The following is a 7,706-nucleotide window of genomic DNA, read 5'->3' as shown; positions in this document are numbered from 1 at the left end:
CAATTATCCATAATACTATTGGCTTGATTGCTTCGACATTTACTGACTGTGTGACTCTGGGCAAGTCATTTAACACCTGTCTGCCTCAGTTTCTTTCTCTGTAAAATGGGGATAATAATAGCATCTACCTGCCAAGGTTGTTAGATGATATTTCTAAAGGTCTCTGCAAGCTTTGAGGTGTTGTATCAATGAGCTATTATTACTAAGGACAATGTTGTTATTGTTCTTGATTTCAGAATAAGGTGCTGGTTGTTCTCATTCTAGGGAATTTAGGCGGGAGAGATCAGCGTGGCTTTTCTGTGTCTCTCTTTGTCCTTGGAGCCCCAGAGCCTGGCACACCTTTAAGTGGCTCCGCTCTTCCAAAGCCCAGACCCGCCCCCTGAGGTAGACAAAGGGCAGTGCAGAGCACCCCTGAATATCCCCTTTATGGGTCTGCTAGATCAAAAGAAACCAGGGGCTGGGGGAATTCTTCTGAAGTCCCACGGTCTTTGATTGGCAGCCAGTGGGTAGAACATTGGGCTTGAAATGAATGAAACAGCTTCATGAGTTCAAATCTGGCCCCAGACACTTACTGTGTGACCCTGGGCAAGTCACTTCACCCTGTTTGCCTCAGTTTCCTCATCTGTCAAATGAGCTGAAAAAGGAAACAAGTTCAAATCTAACCTCAGAGACATTAATTGTGTGACCCTGTATTTGTTAGTGATTGAATACTATTATGCCCAAAGGAATGATGAACTGGAGGGATTCCATGTGAATTGGAACGACCTCCAGGCAGTGATGCAGAATGAAAGGAGCAGAACCAGGAGAACACTGTACACAGAGACTGATACACTGTGGCACAATCAAATGTAATGGACTTCTCTTCTAACAGCTGTGCAACAATCCAGAACAATTCTGAGGGACTTAGGAGAAAGAACTGTGGGAGCGGAAATGCAGAAGAAAAACAACTGCTTGATCACATGGGTCGATGGGGATAGGATTGGGAAATACAGACTCTAAACGATCACCCTAGTGCAAATATCAATAAAAATAGTTCTGGATCAGTGACACATGTAAAACCCAGTGGCTATGGGAGGGAGTGGGAGAGAGGAGGGAAAGAACATGAATCATAGAACCATGGGGAAATAGTCTAAATTAATTAATTAAATAAAAAATTTCAAATTAAAATATTGATAAGAGAGATCATGGTAATATTTAAAAATATATAAATGTGAATTATTATTTATTATTTTTACTTTGGTTATGTGGTTAATTCAAGTCATTTTCATGTTAATGTTTAATTATCATTACCAATAAACTAGTTTTGTGACCAAAAATATCGTGTGACCCTGGATAAGTCACTTTACCCTTTGCATCAGTTTCCTCATTTGTAAAATAAGCTGAAGAAGGAAATGAATTCAAATCTAGCCTCAGAGACTTATTAATTGTGTGGCCCTGGATAAGTCACTTTAGCCCCTTTGCCTCAGCTTCCTCATTTGTAAAATGATCTGGAAAAGGAAATGGCAAACCCCTCTAGTATCTCTGCCAAGAAAACCCCAAAAGGGGTGACAAAGAGCCCAACGTAACTGAAACAAGTGAACCACAGGCTTTGATTATCCCCCTTGTTTGTGCTCGTGGACAGTCTAGTCTAGCCATCCATCACATCCACATCAAAGTTCCTTTTATGAGATGCAGGCCACAGCGGAGCTATTGGGGAGGCCAGCTTTGTGGCACTCACAAACTTAGTAGTGTGCTGCCTGTAACCTTGGCCACAATGTGGATAAAAAACAAACAGCGATCCCAGGGCTTCTCTCCTAGAGGCAACTAGGAGGTACAGTGGAGAGAGCACAGACCTGGAGTCAGGAAGGCCTGACTCTCCCTCTCCCCCGCAAAAGAACGCCAGAGGGCCCGAGTCCAAGCCCTGGGTTCGAGTCCAGCCTCTGACACAGACTGGTGGCCTGACCCCCAGCAAGTCTCTGAGTCCGAGCTATCTGCATTGGTGGAGGGCAGAGTCCTCTCTGTCCAGGCGCCCCCACTGACCCAGGAAATCCCACGTCCAGGCCCAAGGCCAAGCTGCCATCTTCTCAGTGAGGGGTCAGTTCCCGTTCTCTCCATTTCAGAGAAGAGACCCAAGCCAGGGCTGTTCCCGCTTTCTCTCCTGCAGAATTTGGTCAGGAGATGTTTCTGCTTCTCCCTAAGGGCTGGGCGCAGCAGAGCTGGGATTCTATCTACCCTTCCTTTTCCTCTCTCTTGAACCCTCATCTTCTGTATGAGCAGCAGTTGTGGGGGAAAGGGACTTACCCAGGGTCACCCAGTCAGAAGTGTCGGAGGCTAGATTGGAACCCAGGACCTCCCATCTCCTGGCCTGGCACCCCCAGCTGCCCCACTTCCCTTACTTTCCAATGAAGGAAACCCCAGCTGTGCTGTCTGCGAACATGGTGGCCCAGCCAGGAGCCCTTCATGAGTATCTGCTAAATGAGGGGCCGAATGGGAGCACCCACTCAATCAGGTTTCATTTTAACTGTTTTCTCTGAAGATAACAAGAAGCCAGACGCCAAGTACGATGGCAGAGACTTTGGTGTTGTCGGCTCGTCTCTCTTCATGGGCCGTTAAGCATCACCCAATGGCTAAATGTAAAGCCCACACTGTCAACAAGCATTTAGAATGTCTTCAGTAGGTGCTTAATAGATGTTTATGGAATTGAAAATTCAGTGTTGGACTCTCCATGACCCCACTGGGGGTTTTCTTGGCAAAGATCCTGGAGTGGTTGGCCATTGCCTTCTCCAGCTCATTTTACAGATGGGGAAACTGAGGCAGACTCTCAGCAGCCCCCAAGAGGCCATGCCTGCTCCAGGTTGGCTTGACCAGAGGTCTACCATATAGTGCCCCCAGGACTCTGGGCCTGGCTCTGAGAACCGGGAGGGCCAGGAAGCAACAAGGCTTTGGGGAACTGAGGCCACTGAAGAATTCCCTGCTGAAGACATAAGAAAATTGGATGGACAAGGCTGGGGAGGCTCCTGCTTTGGGGGCAAGAATGGAGCTTACCAGGGTGACACAGGGGAGGGCTGGGGAACAGAGACTATGGCTGGCTTTTGTGACCCTCGAGGGCTGAGGTAAGAGTGGCTGAGCCACCAGGCAGGCAAAAGTGCTGTGTGCAGTGGAAGTTTGAGGGGACCCTGAAATAGCAGGGTTTGCCCTCTTTAGCTACCATGTAGGGACCCAGAGATGCACATCACAGGCAATGCTGTATTGAGAGAGAGAAAGAGCCCCCACTTACCAAAAAAAACAAAAAACAACAACCTTATTTAGAGGAAAAGACAATCTCAGGCTTTTTTACATCACCCTGGTCACCATCCAGCCTTCCTGAAGGGAGCAGCCTCCAAAGTAACCTCCTTAGCAAATAGTCAAGGGTCCAAGTTAGGTTCTAATCTGCATCCAAACCCATTTTGGGTGCTGGATGGATGAGAGATGCTGCTTCTGAGCAGCCACTTGGGCATTCTGCAGAGCTTCTAGCCTCAGCCTGCTCTTTCAGGCAGCCCCTTGAGTGCAAACTGCACAGGTTGGGCTAATAAGGGGTGAAGGACAGAGAACGTGAATGAGAGCAGCCCAGGCTGCTGGGGAAGGGGACTGGAGGACAGCCTGGGGCCCTTAGCCCAGCCACAAGGTGCTCAACTACAGTTTTGAACATTTTTAATGCCACTTGTGGCTCCAGGGGTCCTCAGTAGGTGGAGCAGATAGGCGAAATGAGAGACGGAAGGCAGCTCTGCGTGTATGTTTCTGCCAGGGGCAGGCTCTGCACGAAATGGCTGCTTTGCCATGCCCAGGTTTGACCTTTATTTTATACCCATTTTCTTGGCATACAGATACATTATTCAACATACATGTATGAGTAAAGATAATTGGAAAAGTGATACATTGCCTTTTTTTTTTAATCCTTACCTTCCATCTTGGAATCAATACTGTGTATTGGTGCCAAGGCAGAAGAGTGGTGAGGGCTAGGCAATGGGGGTTAAGTGACTTGCCCAGGGTCACACAGCTGGGAAGTGTCTGAGGCCAGATTTGAATCTAGGACATCCCATTTCTAAGCCTGGTTCTCCATCCACTGAGCCACCCAGCTGCCTCCTACATTCACTTTTAACAAATCTTTTGATTAACATTCTGAGATCATTCTATACATTTGTATGGTAACTATTGATTCTGATAGGTCACACAAAGGTTCGACACAAGATAAATGATTTTGTCACAGGTGGCTTAATTTTCTTATTAACCTGTGAGGAGCTTTGAGCTTACAATCAAGGGAAATCACTTATTACTTTTAATAAAAAGAGATAATCAGTCAGAAATTCTAGAGACAATTCAACAATCATAGTAGTAAGGTTGAAAGATCAGAGAGGTTCTGGGAACACAATTAGATTTAATTTTAGGCTGATCGTTTTTTCAGGGTTTATTAGGGAGTTTCTCAAGGGGAGTTTTAATAGGTAGAATCAAGTCACTGAGGCATGGTGGAGCATGGTGTACCTATACAAGTCTTTCCTAATGAATGATTTATGTACTGGCTTTCTGTATAGGGGGAGTGGGGGATGTTCCGGGTTTGGCTTTGTGGGCACAGCTTTTGCTGGGAATTATGTGCCCAAGCAAAAGTTAACCCATGATAGTCTTTTGGGTTTGGGTTTGTGAGTCTGATCTTTTGGTGATCTTTTGGAGAGATCGTGTTCAAGTATTTGCTCTTATATTACTTTTTCTGAGACCAGGAAGAGGACAACAATCGCGTCAATTGCATTAGTGAGGGATGTTGATGAGAGAAGTCATGCAGAGGGAGCTGAGTGGGCAAGTCCCACCCCAGAGCCGAGACACCAGCTGTTTCTGTCCCACTCAGGCCAAAGGTGGAATGGGGGGCAGTCCTGTCTTGTGAGGGATGCCGGCTCAGAGAGACCTAACTTACTAGCTCCTATGGGGGTCCCAGGCATGTCCATTTGGGAGATATTATATATTGCTAACATATTTGCGAATAATATTAATTTCTCCCTCCACAGAGGCACCATGCCAACTCCCTTCTGCCCTGGTGGGGCCACACGCCACGTATTATGCTCACCACAGAGAGAAGGGACACCAATAGGCTCTGTCCCCCCGAGTCTGAAATTTGGAGATCCTAGTCAGTTATGACCCCAAAGCTCTGTGGGTGTGTGGGGGGGTCTCCTATGAGAGGCTCTGGCTCTGGGCTCACGACATCTGACTTGATAGATGGGGAAAGAGTCAGGACTCACTGTTGGTGGGGCTGGAGCTCTCTCCCTCTCTGTCTGTCTGTCTGTCTGTCTGTCTGTTTCCCTGTGGAGTCCAGCTCTACATATCTTTCTTGAGTCTATGGAGGGAAGCTGAGAGCTGGGAAGCAATGGGTTAAGTTTACAGGCTAGAGAGAGTGAGCCATAGAAGGAGCAGGGAGAGACAAGGAACCCAGGGACAAAACTTCAGCGTGTCAGCTCCTCCTCAGGTGGTCAGAGACAGGGAGGAGCTGAGCTGATTTTATTGAGGACTGTAGCCACGGGCGCTGCGGGGGCCACTCAAACAGGTGGCCCTTCAGAGGGTATAGCAGGACTGACAACCAAGAGGAGCAGACAGTAACCCAGTAGCACTGCCAGCTGCCCAGGAAAGAAATGCATGTGAGGCCTGCTCTTTCCAGCACGCTGGCACCGCGTGGACAAGTGCAAGGGCCAGTCTGACGCCACAGGAGCCTGCTAGCTGTGAGAGCTCAGATTGTAGTAAAGGTTTGATTCTTAAATTCCACAAAATGTAAGCCCCCCCCCCCCCGCCCCCATTGAAGGGTCCAGCGGTCAGTCATGTGAAATATTAGGAATCTACCCATAAGTCTGGTCCATGAGCACCTTGCTCACTAGTCAGCTTTTGGACGCATGTTTAATACCTTCATGATTCATTATAACTGAAACCCTTCCCTCTGTCTGTCTGTCTGTCTGTCTCTGTCTTCCTCTTTCTTGCCCCCCTCTTTCTCCATCTCTCTCTGTCTCTGTCTCCCTCCCTCTCTCTGTCTCTCTCTCTCCCTCTCTCTCCCTCTCTCTCTCTGTCTCTCTCTCTGTCTGTCTCTCTCTCTGTCTCCCTCTCTCTCTCTCTCTGTCTGTCTCTCTCTCTCTCTCTGTCTGTCTCTCTCCTCCTTCTCCTCCCTCTCCCTTCCTTCCTCCTCTCTTACTCCCTCCCTCCCCCTCTCACACTCTCCATCTCCCCCTCCCTCCCTCTCTCTCTCTCTCTGTCTCTCTCTCTCTCTGTCTCTGTCTCCCTCCCTCTCTCTGTCTCTCTCTCTCTCTCTCTCCCTCTCCCTCTCTCTCTCCCTCTCTCTCTCTCTGTCTCTGTCTCTCTCTCTGTCTCCCTCTCTCTCTCTCTGTCTCTCTCTCTCTCTGTCTGTCTCTCTCTCTCTCTCTCTCTCTCTCTCTCTCTCTGTCTCTCTCCTCCTTCTCCTCCCTCTCCCTTCCTTCCTCCTCTCTTACTCCCTCCCTCCCCCTCTCACACTCTCCATCTCCCCCTCCCTCCCTCTCTCTCTCTCTCTGTCTCTCTCTCTCTGTCTCCCTCTCTCTCTCTCTCTGTCTCTCTCTCTCTTTCTCTCTCCCTCTCTCTCTCTCTGTCTCTCTCCCTCTCTCCTTCTCTCTCCCTTTCTCTCCCTCTTTCTCTCTCTCCCTCTAGCTCCCTCTCCCTCTCTCTCTCTCTGTCTCTTTGTCTCTCCCTCTCTCTCTCTCTCTTTCTCTCTCTCTCTCTCTCTCTCTCCCTCTCTCTCTCTCTGTCTCTCTCTCTTTCTCTCTCTCTCTCTCTCTCCCCCTCTCTCTGTCTCTTTCTTGTCCCCCTCTCAGTTTCTCCTTCTCTCCCCCACTCCTCTGCCTGTCAGTCCGACTCTCCCTCCCTCTCCTCTGGCTCCTTCTGTGTGCCTCTGTGGCCCAAGAATAACTCGGGGGCATCTCTAGAAAAAAGCCAAGGCCTGGTTCCTGTGTCGGGGCCCTCAGTGCCTCCCCTGGACTGGCCCCAGTTGAGCCCGTGCCTCCCTGGTACAGCTCGAAGCTCTTTGAACGGGGTCTCCCCCATGGCACTGTGAGCTCCTTGACCACGAGGCGCACCTTCTGCCTCTCCTCATAGTCTCATTGCTCATCGTGCTGCCCGGCACACAGTAGGCACTTAAGAAAGTTTTACGCCTTTGTTGTGTACACAGGTACCGGGTACCAGACAAGGGCTTACTCTCTCCACCCCAGGAATGGCTCCCGCCACAGCCACCCGCCTTGTCTGGGTTCCTCACGTAGCTAGTCTCACTCCAGAGGAAAAGGGGTTTGTTGCGGTTGTTGACTTAGTTGCGTCTGACTCTCTGTGACCCCAGAGCGGGTTTTCTGGGCAGAGATCCTGGAGTGGTTGGCCATTGTCTTCTCCAGCTCATTTTACAAATCAGGAAATTGTGGGAAATAAGTAAAGTGACTTGCCCAAGGTCACATAGCTAGTGTCTGAGGCCAGATTTGAATTCATTTCCTTCTTCAGCTCATTTTACAGATGAGGAAACTGAGGCAAAGAGGGTGAAATGATTTGCCCAGGGTCACATAACTAGTGTCTGAGGCAGAATTTGAACCCAGACCAGCCTGACTCAGGGCTATCTGCCATGCCACCTAGTTGCCCTTTAGCAAAAGGTGAAGGAGACTCACTTCTGACTTCTCCTAGCATTTCTTTTTTTTTTTAACCCTTACCTT

Source organism: Monodelphis domestica, chromosome 3 (assembly GCF_027887165.1).
Source record: "Monodelphis domestica isolate mMonDom1 chromosome 3, mMonDom1.pri, whole genome shotgun sequence".
NCBI lineage: Eukaryota > Metazoa > Chordata > Mammalia > Didelphimorphia > Didelphidae > Monodelphis > Monodelphis domestica.
The sequence above is the reverse complement of the archived record's forward strand: the minus strand, read 5'-3'. Positions refer to the sequence as shown.